This window comes from Hylobates moloch, unplaced genomic scaffold, assembly GCF_009828535.3.
Source record: "Hylobates moloch isolate HMO894 unplaced genomic scaffold, HMol_V3 SCAFFOLD_7, whole genome shotgun sequence".
In the NCBI taxonomy this organism is placed as follows: Eukaryota; Metazoa; Chordata; class Mammalia; order Primates; family Hylobatidae; genus Hylobates; species Hylobates moloch.
In genome coordinates, this window is record NW_026652282.1 from 6274132 (window position 1) to 6295928 (window position 21797).

Below are 21797 nucleotides of genomic sequence, written 5' to 3' on the forward strand. Positions count from 1 at the left end.
CTCCTCGCACTCTTCACCCGGCAGTAGCCCACAGTGTCTGCTGTTCCTGTCTCAGCCTTTTCGCTGGAGTGGTTATACCACTTGCTCTTTGTTTTCTCTTTGTACCACTTACTCTGTGCTTCCTTTTTCCTCAGTTCCTCTGTGCTTTTGCATAAATTGGGGCTTTTTTTGTGACTATACTTTACAGTAAGCTTATTAGCAATAACTCATTGTTTTATTTTTTAGGGTGTTGCTCTAGTGTTGACAGTTTTCATGTTTAAGCTTATCACAATCTATGTTTGAAAGATATTTTACTTCACATATAAGAGCCTTACAGCAATGTGCTTTCATTCCCCTTCCATTCTTAGTTCTTTGTGCTACATTTGCCGTCCATTTTACTTTTATACATGTTACAAACACCATAATACATAGTTATTAATTTTGTACTAAGAAGTCAATTACATGGAAAAGAATTCTTTTAAAGAGAAGAAAATATTTTTGTGTTTATATTTACTATTTCTGCCACTCATCATTTCTTTGTGGGAATTCGCATTTTCCGTCCGAAGTTTTTCTTCCCCTTCATGGACTCCCTTCAGTCTGTCTTGTAATGCAGGTCTACAGGAAGTGAATTCTCTCTGCTTTTGTTTGTTTGGTAAAGTCTTTATTTTGCCATCATTCTTTGAAAGATAGTTCATCTGAGTGTAGAATTTTGCATTGACACATCCTCTCAGTTCTTTAAAGATTTCATTGTCTTCTGCCTTGCATAGCTTTTGACGAGAAGTTTGCAGTTTTTACTATCATTTTTCCTCTGGATATAACTTTTGCGTTTTTTTCTGGCTGCTTTTAAGAGTTTGTCACTGATTTTCAAGAAACTGATTGTGTCTTGTTGGGGTTTTCTACCCTGTTTATCCTGCTTGGAGTTTGTTTAGCTTTTTGAATCTGTTTTACTTTCCTTAACCGAGAGTTTTACAACTGTATTTGATCTTGGAATCCTTAAAATGTGTTTTTGGTTTTTGTGGGTTTTTTGAGACAGTCTGGCTCTGTCACCCAGGCTGGAGTGCAGTGGCCGCGATCTTAGCTTACCGCAACCTCCGCCTCCCGAGTTCAAGCGATTCTCGTGCCTCAGCCTCCTGAGTAGCCGAGACTGCAGGCGCATGCCACAACACCCAGCTAACTTTTTTGCATTTTTAGTAGAGATGGGGTTTCGCTATGTTCGCCAGGCTGGTCTCGGACTCCTGGCCTCAAGTAATCTGCCCACCTCGGCCTCCCGAAGTGCTGGGATTACAGGCGTGAGCCACTGCACCCAGCCAAAATGTGTTTTAAGTAACATATTTTATCATTTCAGTACTAGTGTTTTATTAATGAACACTAAACCCAGTTAGGGAAACACTGATGAAAACCAGTATTTATTATTTTTACATATTTTTATAACTCCATATTGGCTCCTTGGACCTTTTAGAGTTGGGTTAGGAGAAAGCAATTGGGCATTTGCCTGGTATTATGTAGAGGGTATGCAAACACGATTAGCTTGTGGAAAAGATATCAGTAACAATTGCCTGCGTAACCGCCAGCTTTATGGGAGTACTCCAGTAGTAACGTTTTTTCCTTGTTTCAGCTATAAAAGCTGTTACCACAATCTATCTCTCTCATTGTGTACAGTAATGATCCATGAACATACTAAAGGGAAATTGATGGCATACCCAGGATTACCATTTACAGATGGCAGTACTGAAATGTTAATTTCAAAAACATTCAAACTCTAGTTTTCTTCTGTAGACATGGGACAAGCAATTTTTAATCATGCAGACTTGGTTTTAAAAGAAAACTCTTCTAAGATGTTGTTTGGTTTTAATTTATGGCCTTCTAGTTTGCTTATATGCTTATTTTTAAAGAACATTAAAGGTTAGGCCTAAGGAATTTGTGTGCAAAATTGGTCATTGATTATTAAGAAAATAATACAGAACTTTTTTTTATGTCATAAATATAACTTTAAAAGGAAGGGGACTCTTCGGAGTTGCCTCTGAGGAGCACATATGAAAAAGAAGGGCAGAGGTTTACTACAGTGGTAAAAAATAGTCCACCTAGATCAAGACTATTCCAAAAGTGAATTTAAAAAGAAAAAAAGATGAGATGGTAAGATATGAGGAAATAATGAATGCATTGTGACTTTCCACCTCCCCACACCCATTTTCATAGTTTGGTGAGTAGAAAGAGAAATGAGGATGTGGCCCAATTTTGATTCCCAATGGATGAGTCTCACACAAAACTGCCCTGCTTCTTGACACTGTTACGATATTAAAAGTAACATGTACTTTTGTAAGTTATTACCATCTTGGCACACTTGCATTCATTTTAGTCAAGTACCGTCACCTTTAGATTTCAAGCTTGCAGTCTTAAAAAAATACACATTGGAGAACACATAGTCTTCTAACAGTAAAATCTCAGCTTATTAGAATGTTTAGCGACTGAGGTATTCAGAGTCAGTCAGACAAGTATCTTTAGGATTTCAGCATGTGGAGATGTCTTTCATAGAGAAAGCGGGGAGAGTCAGGCAAACCCTAGCAACGTTGAGCATGGTGTATCCTCATCTGCATGGGCACTTAGACACCTGGACAAGTCCATTAACAGTAAGGCGGGATAGAGGGGTTCACAGGATACGTGCAGCCCAGAGCTGGAAGGAAATCATGAGGACCGACTGGACATTTATTGTACAGATGCACGACTGGATGGTGTGGCCTGGGATATGGCAGTGAAGATACACCGTGAGGTTGTGGGAGGTGGGATTCACAGTAAATCCTAAATTCTTCATCTTTGCACTCATGACGCACAATAGCCGATCAAAGCTTTTAGCAAACGCTGCAGTAAATTAAAAGGCGGCAGAACCTCATGGTGACAAGTGCAAACCCTGGAGTAGGACTGCAAGCATTCACACCCCAGCTCCACCAGTCCCCAGCCCTGGGACCTGGACATGGAGCTGCCTGTCAGTGCGTCCATTCCCTCTGTGTGAGAACGGGATAGGAACAGCGCCCCCTCACACACTGCTGTACACATGGAAACCACCATTGCCGCCGGACACAGTGTATGCTGTAGAAGCACTTAGTGTACTAAGCACATTAAATATTTAAAATTATTAATTAGATTATTTAATCCAAGCTCAACGCTCTCAGAAGAGAGCCAGGCATGTAACGGGTGCAATATACATGTTAGCTATTAGTATTATTTAATAGAGATGGGGTCTTCCTCTGTTGCCCATACTGGTCGTGAACTCGTGGCCTCAAGCGATCCTCCCACCTCGGCCTCCCAAAGTGCTGCAATTACAAGCATGAGCCACTGCGCCCAGCCTATTATTTTTTAATAACTTTATTTAACCCGGTGTTGCCAATTGTTTTGAAGTGTGGGGCCGTTTTTCAGATGACACATACTAAACATCTACTAAACAGCCTGAGAAACGGCACTCTGAAGAGCATGCCTTGGCAGACACTCCCCTGTTTACTCTCAAACTCCAGCCGATTGGCTTCCAAGTTCACTGGGTTCTCATTTTTCCTGGCAACAACTCTGCAAATTATTACCCCCATTTGATGAGGTGCTGGCTGAGAAGGCCCCTTGCCCAGGTATGTTTCCGACCTGCCTGTGACAAAGTGTTAGATTCTGAAAGCCGGGAGTGCTGGCCTCGGTTAGCTGAGTGATACCAGCGTGGGGTCTTTCGAGGCTGCAGGCAAGATGTCCGCCCACCTAAAGGCAGGATGGGGGCTGGAGGGGCCGTGTCCCGGCACCTCCTTCCTGTGGCTGCTGAGTTGGTGTGGCTGTGGGCAGGGGGCCTCAGTGTTGTACCGTGCTGGCCTCGCCATGAGCACCCGAAGGAATTTTATCATACAAATTTGATTCTGTTTTATCAAGAGATGCCAGTAGCACCTCCACTTCCAGTTGGGACACCCCAAAATATCTCCAGACATGAGATGGAGATGGTGGGGCATGTGGGGAGGGGGTGGCAGCGGGCACTGTCACCCCTGCTCCAGAACACTGTATTAAAATACAGAAACATGATACCAATCCCATGCTTTTATTTGGGATTAAATGTGTAATACATACGCTTCTGAGTGGGGAAAAAAAAACTTTGCTCCAAGCGGAAAATGGTGCATTCTTTGTTGTCATTGGGCAAATGCTTGGTAGGGGTTTGATCTATGTAGAGGAATGCTCAGTCTGCAGTGGCAGCCAGGTAGTGAGCATGTGCGGCCCCGCACACAGCATGAGCTTGTCAGACAGACAGTGCTTGCCAAGCAGGGCCCTGGCACGCGGTTGTTGTTGGCTGTGGCTCTTCCATGGGCAGGCTCCCGGCCCTCCTGGTGCATCCATCCCCTTTGTTGGCCACCCTGCCTGCTGGCCCTAGGCCTTCCGCTCCTTTCCACAGGTCCTGGCTCTCTCCAGCTTGGCCTCCCTCCACCCATCCTGTGCACCTTTCATTCCTGGGGAGGAGGAGACTCAGGTAAAGAAGGATAAAGGCAGAACGATGCCAGGCAATTCCACTGCTAGCCGTTGCCCCAAGGACATGAATGTTCTTAGCAGCGTGGTTGACCCAAGCCAGGTGCCCGTCAGCTGCTGCCTGGAAAAACACAGTGTGGTCCAGCCACGCAGTAGCATGGTATTCAGCCATAAAAGGGGTGAAGCCTTGGAACGTGCTATAACATGGATGCTCCGGGAAAACATGCTCAGTGAAAGAAGCCAGATGCAAGAGGTCATACATTCTATGATCTCATTTAGTGCCCCAAATAGGGAAATTCATAGAGCCAGAAAGCATTCTGTGGTCACCAGGCCTGGGGGAGGAGGGAATGGGAGTGACTGCTTAGTGGGCACCAGAACTCCTTTCCAGGTGATTGAAAATGGTTTGGAACTTGACATAGGTGGTGGTTGCATAACATCTGAATGTACCACTAAATTGTACGCTTTAATTTGGCCGGGCTCGGTGGCTCACACCTGTAATCCCAGCACTTTGGGAGGCTGAGGCAGGAACATCACTTGAAGCCAGGAGTTCAAGACCAGCCTGGGCAACATACCAAGACCCCCATCTCTATTTTTTAAAAAAATAAGAATTTTTTTGAAAGAAAAATAATAAAATGGTTACTTTTATGTTGTTATTTTTATTCCAACTGAAAACAAAGCAAAAACAAAAATACGTATGGTCCAGGGGAATGTCTGTGTTGGGCCTGAGGTATGCTGTTCTGGTTTTTCTTAGGTGATTGGGTTCTGAAGGCTGTGTCAAAAGAGGAGTCTTTAAAGTTGCTAATTCTTTCCTGATAGGAAACGAATATAATTTCTCAAAATGACTGCTTTCGAGGAATGCCCCTTTCTAAATTTGAAAACACAGTATTAAAAAGAAGAGTCTCTCAGTGCTTTAGATTATTATTTCTTGTATTCAATTTAAAAATCCCTTACAGTGGTTTTACAGATCTGCAGAGGAATTCACAAAGCACGATTGAAAAGTGATGCACAGGATTTATAATTGAATGGGAGCAAACCAGCTGATATGCATATAGGATGAAATTTAGCTGAGGGTGCTATTGAGTTTGGACAACATTTGGCTGGACCTTTGTAACTCTTCAGCTCTATGAAACAATAGTTGTGTGAAGAATTAAAAGGCGGAAAATGAACTGTATGTGGCTGGCTCACATATGCCTAGGTCTATTTCCAGACACAACGAACAGTGAAATTGTGACAGTGTTGGTGAGGCACCAGTTCAAGGAAATATACAAAGACTGCCTGTTCATAAATACAGACACAATGGAGTGATAACTGGTGCTTGCACTTGGAGATCTAGAATTCTAAAACATCGGAAAACAGTAACAGACCATTCTGTGTCCTTTTCTGTAAAATTATCTCGAAATTTTCGTGCTTCCCCCAAGAACGTCCTCAAAGATGCCAGTAAAAATAACTCCACAGGAATCTTTCTGAATTCCAATATCCATGTGAAAAGGCTGCATTTTCTTCTGATTTTTCACAGTAGAATTAAGGCAGACATCATGAAGAAATGAATGTGTAGAGGACTTCCGAAATCTATATTAACGTGTGTGATCAGCAACTGTAATGTTTTGATTGATTATATATAGTACATCCTTCATTAAGCTAACTTTTATCAAGTATGTGTTATGTGTCAAGCCTGGACTGTAGAAATGAACTTGAAGAAGAAAGGGCTCTTCCTCCTGTTCGGGTAGAAAAGGTATAATGCGTGTTATGGATGATGTGACCGAAGGAAACACCAGATACCTTGAGGAAAATTGAGATCATCACCCAGGGATTCTGTATTCTACTTAGGGAATAGGCTAAACATCAAAATACAGCAATTTGAGACAAAGGCAGACAGTAGTCCTAGAAGGGTAGGTGTCAAATCCCCAAGAGCATCGGCGGATCCAGGTTCCTTCTGTGTTACTATCCTGCCTTCCTAAGGGTCAGACAGGCTCTCAAGCAACCCCCATGACCACAAGTTGTGCACATCCTTTCCCAGCTCCTCTCACCTACCACTGGCAAGAACTCAGTAATGGAACACCTGGGGTCTCTTAATGAGGTGTGCTTGTGTGACTAAAAGAAAAAGAAATTTTGGGGGAGGAGCAGGCTGGTGGATTTGCAGTTTCTATATTACCTTGTATTTTATTTGATTACAGTGTTTGAATTCAGTGTTTTGAAGAAATGCATGTAGCACCGCAAGCTCTATTGTAACCTACTTTCTTTGGAGAAGCAGGTACATGCTGTGTTGTGTCAGCTTAGAGAGCCCCTTCAAAACCTCTCCATGTTCAATGTGGAGGGACTGTCACTATACATGCATGGCACACCACACCAAGAGCAGAGGACTACCAGAAAATTAGAACCCCTTTTATATTTGTCATATATCAGCATTTATTTAGTTGTAAAAATAAAGAGCATATGGCATTTGTTAAAATCGTTTGTATTTCACACAAATATTTGGCAATATGTAAACTTTCTTGCCAGGGCTGTTTATTGTGGTTCTATTTGTGTACTAATAATGGGGAAATCAGTAATGACCAGGTGTTGGAAGGTCTGATTTCTCATTTAAACGTATTGTCTCTAGCAATAAACTAATTATTTTTGACATGTTTCATAACCAGAAGAATGTTACTAACCAAAGTCATAATTCCTATTTTTGTGTTGATCACACACAGATGATAAGTTAATTATACTTATTGAATTTAACAACGTATATAAGAGATAATCTCAAATTTCAAGACTCTCATTTGTGGGTTACCATCTGTTTTGGACCAAAGAATAGGAATTTGATTGCAAGCTTTCTTCTGAACAGCTTGTAATAAGAGCTGTTTGTATATTAATTACTTATTGAATTATTGTGGGTTTTAATGTTTTAATTTACAAGCAATTTGGAACTTATTGTGGTGACATCTGCTCATATTTTGATACTTTATGGTATTTAGCAATTTCATCATAAGGCTATTTTTTTCCCCTGGTAATTTATAACCCAATCCTGAAAACAGTAATTTGGTCTCTCCAGCTCACTATCAGGAGTATTGTCCTGTTTCATCTCCACTGCAGATTTTTTTCATAACTAAAAGTATATTTTATAAGCAAAATCAAGATTCCTTTGTGCCTGCTTCCCTGGTGCCCTTTCATTTCTATTCAGAGTTACAGATGAATTTAGTTTCACTCTCATTATTTTACTTCAGTGGTAGATTTTTTACAAATTGCCCTGGTTATTACTTTCATCTTGAATATCCTTATGGTTTTTGTTTTCAATGTACTGTAATGCAATTTAGGGGCCTGTGAACCTGCTTGTAGATTTTTTTTAATCTCCTTCCTTTAAACAACATAACTATAAACATGACTCAGTGGGCATAATTTACTTCAATTTCCTTAAAGCATTTGAGTTTCTATAGAAACTCCCTAATAAGAAACACCTTCACTCATAGCTTCACTTGTGGACTTCAATTATATTAAACCTGGTACCTTTTTATTATCACTTAGGACTATTAAATAAGAATTTAGAGAAAATGGTGGACATTTAATTTCCTTAGTTCTTGAATTTGTAGATGATAGAGGATAATTTATAGTCTCTAGGAGGCAGGAATCATCCACAACCAAAGAAATTTTATAAGGTAAATATCATTAGGTAAATAGTTTACTGATTAGTATTTCTAGTGACTGAGAAATAAAAACAATTTTTGATATGAAGGATTATCATTTTATGAGCCATAAACCTGGCTTCCTCATAAATCAGTACAAATGGAACCCTTGTGAAACAGAAATGTCTGTGAAGAGTAAATGAAAAGTTGGGACGTTAGTGGGTGCCTTTGGTTTTCTTGATTTTAGGGGAGCCGGAGGAGAAAGGATTCTGACCCGTTTGTGTGTCTTTATGAGCACAGTGCATGAGAATGTGTATATGCACACAAATGTGCCTGGCAGAGTTATTGGAAAGCTAGCCCAAGCGATGGGGAATGTTTACCTAAAGCGTGTTGTGTTCTCCCGAGGGTGTGCACAGGTTCATGTATCAGCTGAATAAGGCCCTGTTCCAAAAACAATGATATTTCAAGGGAACCTTAATGTAATTTAAAATTAATTTAAATCTTTAAATTATCTTTAAATAATAGCCGCAGCAATAGCTGAGCTAACATTAATTGTATCTATTGTGAGACTCTTTTATTTCAGAACTTCTACATGCATAATGCCTGACTGGCCACTTTTAATTTCTCCTTTTTTCCACTTTGCAAACAAAACCTTACAATGTGTGCTATGGACTAAGACAGAAATTAAGAACCAATAAAATGTGTTAAGTTTTAATTAGGAAGAAGAAAAAACCTAAAGGAACGGGATGGTTGAGAGGTAAGCACACCGCAATGATTTTTAAGTCTTTTGTTTTAAACCTTTCCCTTTCTCCCTAGGCTGGTCCCCGCAGACGGCTTCCCATTTCTATGACCGGATGCTGGGAAGCCTGCTGGTCCACGGGTCCATACATGAAGTCACCATAAGGTAAGCAGCCCAGCATGCCATTGGATCCTTGTCCTTGTACCTGAAATCCGTTTGAGGAGCAGAACTACATTTTCCCAAAACGGAACCCCTTCTGTTTTAAACGATGTTTTCAGGGGAAATGACCGGTCTTTCTCCTTACTGAAGGTTGAAAGTAGTAGACAGACAATCATTAAATCATTGTGAGCTGCATAGTCAATTCCAAATGAGAAATTTGCCTTTTTACTGACTTCTGAGAATTTTGGGTTGTGTTTTTGTTTTATTTTGTTTTGTTTTTGTTTGTTTGTTTTGAGACAGAGTCTTTGCTCTGTCACCCAGGCTGGAGTGCAGTGGTGCGATCTCGGCTCACTGCAACCCCCGCCTCCTGGGTTCAAGTGATTCTCCTGCCTCAACCTCTCAAGTAGCTGGGATTACAGGTGCCCACCACACCTGGCTAATTTTTAAAATAGTTTTAGTAGAGACAGGGTTTCACCATGTTGTCCAGGCTGATCTCGAACTGAGCTCAAGTGATCCGCCCACCTCGGCCTCACAAAGTGCTGGGATTACAAGTGTGAGCCACTGCATCTGACCTGCCCTCTGAGAATTTTGGATCCTGAAGGAGCTATAACAAATTTTTCTGGGTCTTACCAGGCGAGGATGACACCTTCTAAAATCAACCTCTCTTGTCAACATTATGAATTACAATTATGCAGCCAAGTTAATTATAATTGGGTACATGAGTATAGATTTTTTTTGGCTCCTATATCTTAATTCTATGCTTTATCAGTTTCTTAATATGATTTGTGTCTGTCTCCAGATTGATTTGCTAGTTAACTTTGAAACTTATTAGAAAATCATGGAGATTACTATGTGTAAATCTGGTGAGATGCTAAGGTTTCCTGACTAGGACGCCAAACAATTGTATGTACACAGGTTTCAAGAGTTGAGAAGCCCGTAGCCCAAACTAAAACTGAGACCCATGCCCCAAAAGTTCTGTAAAAGTTATCTTATTACCTTTTGGTACATGTGATTTTAGTTTCATTTTACTTAATTGTTATTTAATTTTCTGTTTCTTTCTCTAATGCCTTTTTAGTTAAAAAAAAAAAAAAAAAAACCTATAGAACTTGGGCAGTTTTAAAGCGTAAAGATAGAATTTTGAGGAAGCTTTTTGATTTACTATTTTAAGAGAACCAACTAGAACTAAAATGATAGACTTAAATTTAATTAAAATAAGCAGCTTACTGTTTGAGGTACTTTTGTTTAAAGCCAGACATATGCATACGTAGATTGTTTTAACAAGTTAAACATGTATAAGTATTTTAATGAAAGGTGCAGTTTGTTTATAAAAACAAAATTTGTAATGTATTAGTGAATTTGAATTTTCTGACTGGCTTTTTCACTCAGTGTAAGGTTTTCAAGGTTCATGTGCATTGTGGCATGTGTCATTTCTTTTTATGTCAGAATATTCAATTGTGTGGCTAGACCATGCATAGAACATATGTGATTCATGCATCAGTTGATGGAAATTGGGGTTGTATTTCCCTTTTGGTTGTTATTAAAAATGATGTCATGAACACACATATACAAGTTTTTTGTGTGTGGACATATGTTTCATTTCTCTGTGGCATTTACTTAGGAGTGGGTCATATGGTACCTCTGCTGAACATTTTGAGGAACTGAATTTTTCCAAAGTGGCTGTTATACCAGTCAATATTTTTCGAAATGCCATTGAACCATATTTTAAATGTCAGAGGGAAGCTGGGAGGGGATCTTTCTCTCATCAGTGTTTTGAGTGGGTATTATTTCAGTACTTTGGGAACATAAGCTTCAATTTCATTGAATCCAGCACACATTGAATTTCTCCTGTGCGTGAGGTATCTGTGTTTGGCTTTATACGTGACTGAGTGTTTTTGTAGCCTTTGATAACTTGTGTGGTTTATACATGCAGATAGTCATTTGGCATTATCCTCAAAAATGGTACTCTGTTGCTATAGTTCATTAGTAAGGTTGGGAATAACCTACATAACATGCTCTTTCTGCCTATGTTGCGTGCTGCACCTCAGAAAGTGAGGGCTTACAACAGTTTCCTTGAGGTGTGTGTGGTTTCAACACATGTCCTCCTTTCAAAGGCATCCATCACAGACCCTGGTGATAGTGTTTTTTGTATCTCGGTCTTAAAGGGGTTGCTATGATTATGAGGAATGTTCACATTCAGGGGCGTTCACTGTTGAAGTTCTCAGGCAGGAAGATTCCAAGCCGAGAAGGGACTAGGCAGTTGTTCTCAAATGTAGAGGTGGGAAGATCCGTGGTAGAGCAGCAAGGACCGAGAGCAGGCTCAGCAAGCATGTTCTGTGATAGGCCTGATAGTTAAGGGCTTTAGGCTTTGCGGGCCAGGCGGTCTGTGCTGCAGCTGCTGTACTCTGCCATTGCAGTGTGAAAGCGGTGTAGGCCCTACGGAAATGAATGAACATGGCTGAGTGCCAAGAAAACCCTGTTTATAGACACTGATACTGGGTTGCAGTTTGCTGACCCTAACCTAGAGGAACACAACTGTGTTCTTTCCACCTTTTCTAATTGTGGCCTTTTGAGTTGGAGGCCACCTGAAGGTGAGGCTTCGAGAGGCCCACCCAAGGGCCATGATGTGATGAAGACAGAATCTAAATTGTGATTACGTAGCGAAGGCACTGCAGATATTTGGGGGTCAGGACTTTTACATAAGGAATTTGAGGGCCTTTCTGTCACATAAGAGGGAGTGGCTCTGGGCCTGTGTAACTACCCTAACTTGGGTTCTCACCCTGGGGGAGTCTCCACCCCCAAGATACCTGGGAATGTGTGGAGACATTTCTGGTTGTCACCAGTGGGGGAGTGGGTGCTACTGGCATCTAGTGGGTAGAGGCCCGGGATGCTGTCAAATGTCCCGCAGTTCACAGGACATCCTCCCCAACCCCTAAGTGTCAATCTTGAGGAGATTGAGGAGTCCTGCTCACCGCTGCTTCTGTCAGCCCTTTATTTTGTACTTGTTGTCAGTCATATGGCTGTGGAATTATAGGCTATGGGGCAATTAATTACAAAATTTAGTACCTGTGTTTGCTGACATAAATATGAGGATGATTGGACTCTAATATTTGGGTTCATGATACTTTTAGTTTTTTCCTTATTTAAAAACGTCTTTGTCGGCCGGGCGCTGTGGCTCACGCTTGTAATCCCAGCACTTTGGGAGGCCGAGGCGGGCGGATCACGAGGTCAGGAGATCAAGACCACAGTGTAAACCCCGTCTCTACTAAAAATACAAAAAAGTAGCCGGGCGTGGTGGCGGGCGCCTGTAGTCCCAGCTACTCGGAGGCTGAGGCAGGAGAATGGCGTGAACCCGGGAGGTGGAGCTTGCAGTGAGCCGAGAGTGCGCCACTGCACTCCAGCCTGGGCAACAGAGCAAGACTCCGTCTCAAAAAAAAAAAAAAAAAAGAAAAAACAAAACAAAACAAAAAAAAAACGTCTTTGTCATTCATTTAAATATAAGCCTCAAAAATTGATAAAGGCCAGGCACGGTGGCTCACACTTTGTACTCCCTGGATTTTAGGAGGCCAAAGCAGGAGGATCACTTGAGGCCAGACATTTGAGACCATCCTGGGCAACATAGTGACACCCCCATCTTTACAAAAAAAGGAAAAAAATAATAATTAGCCAGAGGTGGTAACACATACCTGTAGTCCCAACTGCTCAAGAGGTTGAGGCAGGAGAATGGCTTGACCCTGGGAGGTTGAGCCTTCAGCGAGCTATGATTGCACCACTGCACTCCAGCCTGGGCAACACAGTGAGACCCTGTCACTAAAACAAAACAAAATGCTGATATAACACTAAGATTTATATGAGATCCAGGCCACATTGGGGGATGGGGCACCGCCTGCCTTTCTATCTATAGGGTAAGCTTCAGAGTTTATTTTTCACAACTTCACAGGCCACATCATACGTGTAGGTGAGCCCACTGCTGACTCCATGTACTGCCAGAAAGAGACTCATCATGGTCAAATTAAATTCTTCATATGTAGGTGAAAAATTACAGTGTCTTAGAGGTATCATGACCAGAGTGCGTGTATTCCTGAAATTTGTTTGAGGGCCCGGTGCGCGCTGTGTAGAAACTGTGTTCAATCTATCTTAAAGATAATTAAAATCTATAAATTAATTTCTGGCTGGAAAATAGGTCATAATGGATCTGGATATCAGAAGTGCTAGGTTAAAGACCACGGTCATCAGGAAAATAGGATGAGCTCCTGCTCCGTGGAAGCAGTAGTGCCAGTGCCTTCCAAGGCAGTCTGCTCTGAAATCTTGGTCACGTGCATCTGTGTTGAACTGTGGCCAGAGGAGGAGGAGATGAAAGGGAGGCGGTGCTCTTTTTCTTACATGCATTGTCCGGCTCATGTGATGTGGATTTCCCTGGTAGTGGCTTGCTCTTGCTAGGTAGAGCATTTTCAAGAGGGCTTCCTTCCTGTCACCATAGCATCTGCCGTTGACATGCATGTGGGCTTTGGATGAAAGCCCCAGCCAGCCACTAATTAACCCAGAAGGGTGGTGGGGCACAGAAAGGACCTTTTCTGAATGCCTCATCATGGGAATTTTTTCTTTTCTTTTCTTTTCTTTTTTTTTTTTTTTTAGATGGAGTCTCGCTCTGTCGTCCTGGCTGCAGTGCAGTGGCACAATCTTGGGTCACTGCAACCTCCGTTTCCCAGGTTCAAGTGATTCTCCTGCTCCAGCCTCCTGAGTAGCTGGGATTACAGGCACGCGCCACAATGCCCAGTTAATTTTTTTGTATTTTTAGTAGACATGGGGTTTCGCTATGTTGGCCAGTCTGGTCTTAAACTCTTGGCCTCAGGTAATCTGCCCACCTCAGCCTCCCAAAGTGCTAGGATTAGAGGCGTGAGCCACCATGTCCCGCCAGGGATGATTTTATTCTGTGAAAAGCGGCATTCCTTTTCTAGCACAAAACCTGTCCTCTGCTCTGCCCTCCCAACCCTGTAGCCTCATTTCCTATATAGTTGTTTTCATACTGATTATCTCTGAAGACATTGCCAGGTTGTTGTTTGTTTGTTTTGAGACAAGGTCTTGCTCTGTTACCCAGGGTGGAGTACAGTGGCGTAATCTCGGCTCACTGCAGCCTCCGCCTCCCAGGTTCAAGCAATTGTCGTGCCTCAGACTCCGGAGTAGCTGGGAATACAGGGGCGTGCCTCCACACCTAGCTAATTTTTGTATTTTTTGTAGAGATGGGGTTTAGCTGTGTTGCCCAGGCTGGTCTTAAACTCCTGGACTCAAGTGAGCCACCACGCCCAGCCGACATTGCTAGGTTTTCTTTACGTGTTAATAAATATGAAAATAGTCCATGTTCCGAGTAGAAACTACACAACGTGTAGAAAGATGCACATGCAGTTGGGAGCCGTGCTTTTCCCACACAGCCCCCTGTCGTGGACATTGCCCCTGCCTGAAATGCTGTTTTCCTGGCCGCGTCTTACGCCACTAGTTTATTCCATATTTAAATGGAGGTGTCACTGCTCGGCACTGGAGCTCCAGTAACGAAGGAATAATTCTTTGATTCCCAGACCATTGACTCCAAGTAAATAAATATAACTGTAAAACTAATGGGAAATTTTTCTTTGCGGGGAATATTTTCTTACTGAAAGCATTATATATCTGACTGTGGGTAAATGGAGAGAAGTGTATGAAAGAAAGAAAGCAACATAAAATATTTTTATGCATTTCTCCCCAAACTTTTCCTCTGTATGTGTTTTCCTACAGGTTTGGGTCAAACTGTAACCTCGTTGGCCCTCTTTTCTGTTTTGTTGTCGTCCCCTGCCACCCAATTTGGGACATATCATAAATATCTTTCCATTAACCTAGCTTTGAAATTTTTAACTTGCACTGGAAGAGCACAGCGTTTAATGTCAAGCAATGTAACTTTAAATCCTAGCTTCGCTGGGATTTAAGTTGGTTATCTTCCCTAAGCCTTTGTTAAACCTATAAGATGGTAATAATAAGAGTAATGGTCATATTTATCTCTTGGAGTTATGACTGGTGAGATCGATCGTATCATGCACATAGCACTGACACCTGATAGCTAGCATACAATACATGCTGTGTGTTGGTTTCTAAAATCATCTTCATGGCGGCCTGATAGTTCCCATATGTGTTCACTGCAATTTATTTCATCGTCCTGTCACTGGACAATGAGATTGTTTCAAGAACCACACGTTGGCTTCTTTACAATTACATAGGATGAAAAGACGTGCGAAGTGGTAAAACAAGCCTGTGTCAGCCCCCAAATAAGCTGCTCCCCAGGCAGATGTGAGAAAAGGTGTATTGGGATTTATATGTAAACTTTATACATACATTTAAAATTCTGTCTTAACCTGGTTACTGATTGTGAAATGAAAATAAACTCAGTTTACATCTGAGCAGAGAAAAGAGCCGCTGCCTCCAAATGGGCAGAGTTTGCTCATTTCCATGAAGCAACTTGGAGAAAGAGGTGCCCTTTAGAGGCTGAGGTCAGTTCAAGCAGATCTTCCAGTGACCCTGGCTCGGTCCAGTCTGCATGGAGACAAGCCCCAAAGACCTGAGCGTTGTCCAGACCACCCCTCCAAGCAATGGATTCTTCCAGCACAGACGCCAACAGCCTAACTAATAGCGGCCTAACTAATGACACTCACTTTCTCAGGTCCCTTCAGAAACCAAGGGCTGCTTTAGAAGATCTTTAAGATGTTTACATAACAGGGCAAATGGCTGAAAGATAAAGCTTCCCCTCCAGTGATGTCAGAGGAGCTCCGTGCATTGCCCTTCCTACGATACACGCCCCCTTCATCAGCTCGTGCTTCCTTCGCTGTTTCAGAACACGGCTGGCCTCTTGGCAAGAAACGAACTTGCCCTTTCTGTCCTTAACTACCAGCACCAGCTCTCCAGCAGGCCCCATGTGATTCTAGTTTTTAAGATAATTAAAACAGCAATTAAGATTTTGTTGTTTGGGGCCAGTGTTCTCCCAGAGAATGATGGCATATTGAGTGCTCTTACTACATACTCAATGAAATGAAACTCTTAAACAGCCATTTCTCCTGGGACTGAATGCTGAACTGTTTTGTGAAGGGAATTGCGAATTAATAGGACTTTTGGCCACCTTGAAACCAAGGCTTAAAAAAAAAAGAAATACTATAAATAATCTCCCCTTCAGCTTCTTGATGGCTCTAAACCCCAAATTATCACTTACATTGAATTACTTATCTTTAGCAGAGAAACTTCAGAAATGCCATCAGCCCATGCTCATTTGTTCTTCTTTGCCTTCTTTAAGCAGCACAGTGAGAGAATGTTGTGGCTTTAACCCAAAGTGGAAGGTGGTTATTTCCTTTTTGCGCAATCACAACTCCAAACACCTCAAATCAACCTAATTGAAGGTGTCTTTAATCAAAGCTGGGTCAGGCAAGAAAATAAACACAGTTGCTCTAATTAAGACTCCCCTCTCATCCCCCTCCTGTTTGGGGCCAAGGAGGAGCTGCGAGTGTTGCCAAAGCTCTCCTTTATTTTAGAGCTGGGGAAATTGGAAAACATCCACAGGAGTTCTCAGAACTCGAAGGCTGGAAGCGGATGCTGTTCGGGAAACCGGTTAGGTGTTAGAATGCGGCTTGTGTCTCCAGCTGTACATACTAGAAAAGAATGCCCAAACCCAGGCCTCTGGTGGTAGTTCTTTTTGGTTGGGCTTTATGTGTGCCACCTTGCCTGCTTGACATTGCTGAGGAGCCAGGACGAGGAGTCTAGCCCTGAGTTGTCCTGGGCGAGGCAGGTTGTGTGTTTCCCTGATCCTCTCCTACTGACCTTTCAGGTCTCTCTTGGGGAATTGCTGGAGGAGCTAAAATACCAGCTCCCACATACTGGATATTTTCTGTGCATCGGGCTCTGCATAAAAGCATTGACTCCTCACAGTCTCCCCTTTACATAGGGGCTATTTTATACTCAGTTTAGAGATAAGGAAACAGCCATATAACTGACCCTCCAAGCCCAGGGCTAGATAGTGGTGCAGCTGCCCCTAGAAGTCAGGGTCTCTGGCGCTTGGCCAAAGGCTCCCTGAATCCCACATCTTTACCTGTTCCCTGTGGCTCTCAGGACGTGAGCTACCTTATCTCTAGCCAATAAGCCTATACGGATGGGGACTCTCACCCTGATTTACCCTAACTTTATTGTAATAAAGTCATAACCGTCATAAGAATAGTTGCAATAAAAAGTAGTAATTGTAATAAAGCATGAACATTCCAAACTCCATGTTATTTGTCCACAAAAATTGTTCTTGGCACAGAAGACAAAGGCGGACTTCTTCCCACGGAATACATAGCTGTCGATGGCACTTTGCTTTGAACCTTGGTGTAGAGGGCAGTCCTCACGCCCTGGGCTGAGGGGTGCATGTGACACATCATTAAAAGTCAAAAATCATTTTCATAGAGCGGGTGCTCCCCACATGTACACGCAGAGCTCCTGTGCTTCTCTCCTCTTCCTCTGACTTCTTCCAAAATCGTGGGTCTTGTCTCCATCAGTCAAGAATTTAACTTGTCTTTCTTCCAAAACATCCCCCTCCTCTTCCGTGAAGGAAGGTGCTTGTGGACTGGCCGTAGGAAATGTCTCCCAGACAGGAACGGCACACCAGTGTGCCATCACTCAAGCCAGAAACGAGGTTTGCAGTGGCCTTCTCTCTGCTTGAGAGTTCTGCTACGCTACGAATACCACTATAATAGCAGCACATTTATTTGTGGGAAATTAAACAGCAAAGCCCTGGGTGGGGGATCCATAATTTACCATCTTCCTGTGAAATTTAGTTCTGGTCTTGGAAAAAAGAGGAGGAGGAGGAATTTTTATTCGCAGCCTTGTGTGTGGTGAGGTTTGTCTGGAACAGTGGTTCTTGCAGAGGAATACTGGCCAGGTGACTCACTTGAGTCAAAAAACTGAAGAAGATCCATGAAAACAACCACCACCTTCAAGTGAGCCGCTTAGAGATAAGAGCAGCTAAATGCCGGGACACCCAGCTGATGCATGGTTTCTCTTGATTTGGGTGTGGTGAAGCCCACAGAGCTGAAGGGCATTAAATACGGCTGTTAGGGTTAGGAGTCCATTCAGAGAATAGTTTCATGGTTGTATCTAATAATCTAAGAATATATATGTAGATTCTACAATTTTTGAAATTAGGTTTTAAAAGAAAAATAATCATTTAAAAGCTAGCGAAGTAAGTGTTTGTTGGGGGAGAAAAGTTTGATCCAAATATTAAATCAGTCTTAAAAAATTAAAATATGTACTTGAGATGGAGCAGTCAGTCTTACCAAACAACATTACATCCCGGCTCGATTGCAGGCCATGGATAGTTTTTGTTTTGTTTTCTATGCTGCTTAGAAATCAAAAACCCTTTAGAAAGTTAACAGTGTATTGGGGAAAGTATTCCAATCCTTGGACCCTAACTTATACATTTAAAAACAATGAATCTGTGATCAGAAAGCAGAAAGCCAGAGCTGAAGCAGAAGGTTTTCAAGTTGGAAGAAAGAAAGATACATAATGCAAATCAGAGGAATGGACAATTAAAAATGGCCCATAATCCCCATCTCCACAGGATCTTATATTCTCATTCTCCATAGTCCTACACAAACACATGCACAGACACCTGTATTTATCACAGATGCTTCTGGGGTGGGGAATAGTAACCAGGCTGCGTATACAGGTGTTTCATCTCCACGAATCAGGGTATCTGCTCCTATTTTGAGGCAAGATCTCACTCTGTCACCCAAGATCTCACTCCACTCACTGGAGTGCAGTGGCGTAATCATGGCTCACTGCAGCCTCAGCCTCCTGGGCTCAAGCAAACCTCTTGCCTTAGCCTCCTGAGTAGCTGAGACCACAGGCATGTGCTACCATACTTGGCTAATTTTTTAAATTTTTTTATAGAGACGGCATCTCCCTATGTTGCCAAGGCTGGCCTCTAACTCCTAAGCTCAAGCAATCCTCCCATCTCGGCCTCTTAGAGTGCTGGGATTACAGGCATGAGCCATTGCGCCCAGCTGGTACATTTTCAATGGTCAGGTCACCAAGCGGCGTCTGAGCCTGCACCAGTTGCCTTACTCTATAAATGGAGTTCATTTCAAACACAAAATGCTTATTTTTCCTCTAAAGAGCAATGGTTCTTGGCCAGCTGCAGTTTTGCAATGTGGGACATTTGGCAACGTGTGCAGGCATTTTTGGTTGTCACCACTGCAAGGAGGTTGGGGGAGTCCAAGGATGCTGCGAAACATCATGCTGTGCCTGGAACAGGCTTGCTTCCCCACCCCCCTCCCCGAGAGTAAAAGAGGAAAGGAGCTAGGCATGGCAAACAAGAAGGGCAGCTGGGGTGTTTGCCAGGTCCTGCCAGACATAGTTTCCTCTCTGTGCCTCAGTTTCCTCATCTGTAACATGCAGAGATGAGATGAGATGCTTTCCAAGATTGGTCCTTTCCAGCTGCCCTCACTGGGAGGTGGCACCGTGCCCTGCCTCCCAGGCTGACTCGTCCTTTGTAATTCTCTTCCTTTCCACGGAACTCCAGATTCATGCCGGTCCCGCTAGCCCTGTTGCCCTGTTCCTAAGCCTGTCCAGAAGTCATCCGGACTAAATGAGGCTGAAGCTATAGCGCTCTGCTCTTCCTACCTTCAATTTTTCAAACACTCACTGGCTCACAGGGAAAAAAAAAAAAAAAAAAAAAGCAGCAATTGTGAAAATGTAATTGCTCAACTTCAGCTCATGCTCCAGATCAGTGATTTTCTCTTTTAGCCAAACTTCTTTATAATTATTTCCTTTATTTTTATAATAGATTCTTCAAAATTAATTTCAAAATTCCTTATCTACTGTCTTTCACAAATGTACGTATAGCCTAGAGAATTTTGGTAATAATTTTGTGATACATTTATATTGGGATTTGATTTGTAGCTACCAGCCCTTTTTTTTTTTTTTTTTTTTTTTTTGGAGAAAGGATCTCACTTCCTTTGCCCAGGCTGGAGTGCAGTGGCGTGATCGCGGCTCCCTGCAGCCTCAACTTCCCAGGCTCAGATGATTCTCCCACCTCAGTCTCCTGAGTAGCTGGGACTACAGGTGTGCATCACCACACTCAGCTGGTTTTTTCGTTTTTTTTGTTTGTTTGTTTGTTTTGTTTTGTTTTTGTAGAGACAGAGTTTTGCCGTGTTGCCCAGGCAGATCTCAAACTCCTGGGCTCAAGCAATCCGCCTGCCTTGGCCTCCCAAATTGCTGGGATGATAGGCATGCGCCACTGTGCCCGGCCCAAGCCATTTTTTCAGTCCATTCTTTTTGCTCCTCCTAGTAACCCTTCGTAGCAACCAGCTTTCCATTGTTCAGTCACCAGAAGTTAATGATAGAAAACCAGAGATTTCCAGCTGTGCAAGATGTAGAGAGAAACCTAAACTCTATACATTTGCTATTGGCACAGTGTTGCCATAGTCACCGCAGCACTCAGCATCACCAAAGGCCTGCCCAGTGCTGCGACATTCTTTAGATAGATTTTTGTTGTTTTATTTTGTCTCCTTAAATAATATTTAATTTTTCATTAGGTCATGCTATGATTTCATAGTTTATTTCGCCTCTAATATTTTCTTCTGCACGCTGTCTTTTGAGAGACCTCTCCAGAGTTCAAGCACAAATCCTAGGACAGACTTGTATTTTGACTGTCAAATTTTCATTGCAGTATGTGCAAAAGTACAGAAATGTCACCAAATTAAGCAAAGAAGATAAGAATTTTTGAATGGCAAAGTTCTGGCAACTATAAAATAAAGTCTGTTAAGAGTGCAAAGTGAGAGGTGGAATGATGCCAGGGCAGCTGCATTCATTATCTCTTGCTGGATAACAGACGACCACGTTTAGCAGCTTGAAACAACACACGTTCATTCTCTCACCGTGGCTGCGGGTCACGGGTCCAGGCACAGCACAGCTGGGGCCAGTGCTCAGCGTCCCACAAGGCTTGGTCCAGGTGTCAGGCAGGCTGCGCTCTCCTTTAAGCTCAGGGGTTTTCTTCCAAGCACAGGTTGTTGGTAGAATTCAGTTCCTGTGGCTGCAGGACTGAGACCCTCAGCTCCCTGCAGACCGCCTGCCATTGCCTGGACAGATCATGCAGTGTGGTGTTAATAATCACAGGAGAGAAATGTGGTCAACCTTGCCATACAGTGTAACCTAACCTAGGGAGTGGTGCCCCATCTCCTTGACATATTCTGGAAGCAAGTGACAGATCTTGCCCATACTCAAGGGTCGGGAGTATATACCAGGGCAGGACTTTCTGGGGGTAAGGTATGTCCCTGGCAATAACCATTACTTTGAATCTTCCTATTAAATGTAAAATATCTTCTAACTTGAACATATACTTTGTACTTTTCTCCCCCTAAACAAAGAAAAACTTAATCCTCATTCAACAATGAAAGTTTTGCTGCCTGTAAAGATACTTGAAAATGTGTGATATAGACACCGAAGACAGTTCCCAAACAGCCTAAAGATGTTTAGTGCTGGCTGTTTAGTGCTGGCCAGGCGCAGAGGCTCACACCTGTAATCCCACCACTTTGGAAGTCTGAGGCGGGTGGATCGCTTGAGTTCAGAAGCTGAACACCAGCCTGGGTAACAGCAAAACCTTGTCTCAACAAAAAGAACCAAAAAATTAGCTGGGTGTGCTGATACCCACCTTTGGTCACAGCTACTCGGGAGGCTGAGGTGAGAGGATTGCTTGAGCCCGGGAGGTGGAGATTGCAGTAAGCCCAGATCATGCCACTGCTCTCCAGCCTGGGCAACACTACAAGACTCTGTCTTAAAAAAAAAAAAAAAAAAAA

General features: G+C 42.7%; 1 protein-coding gene across 1 annotated transcript in view; it reads left to right on the plus strand.

Moving 5' to 3' along the window:
* Positions 1–21797, plus strand: part of TBL1X (transducin beta like 1 X-linked) — a 196961-nt gene that overhangs the window by 99972 nt on the left and 75192 nt on the right. Inside the window, exon 2 of the mRNA XM_058441827.1 lies at positions 8877–8964. The gene's annotated coding sequence lies outside the window, so the exon portion shown is untranslated. The remainder of the gene's footprint in view (positions 1–8876; positions 8965–21797) is intronic.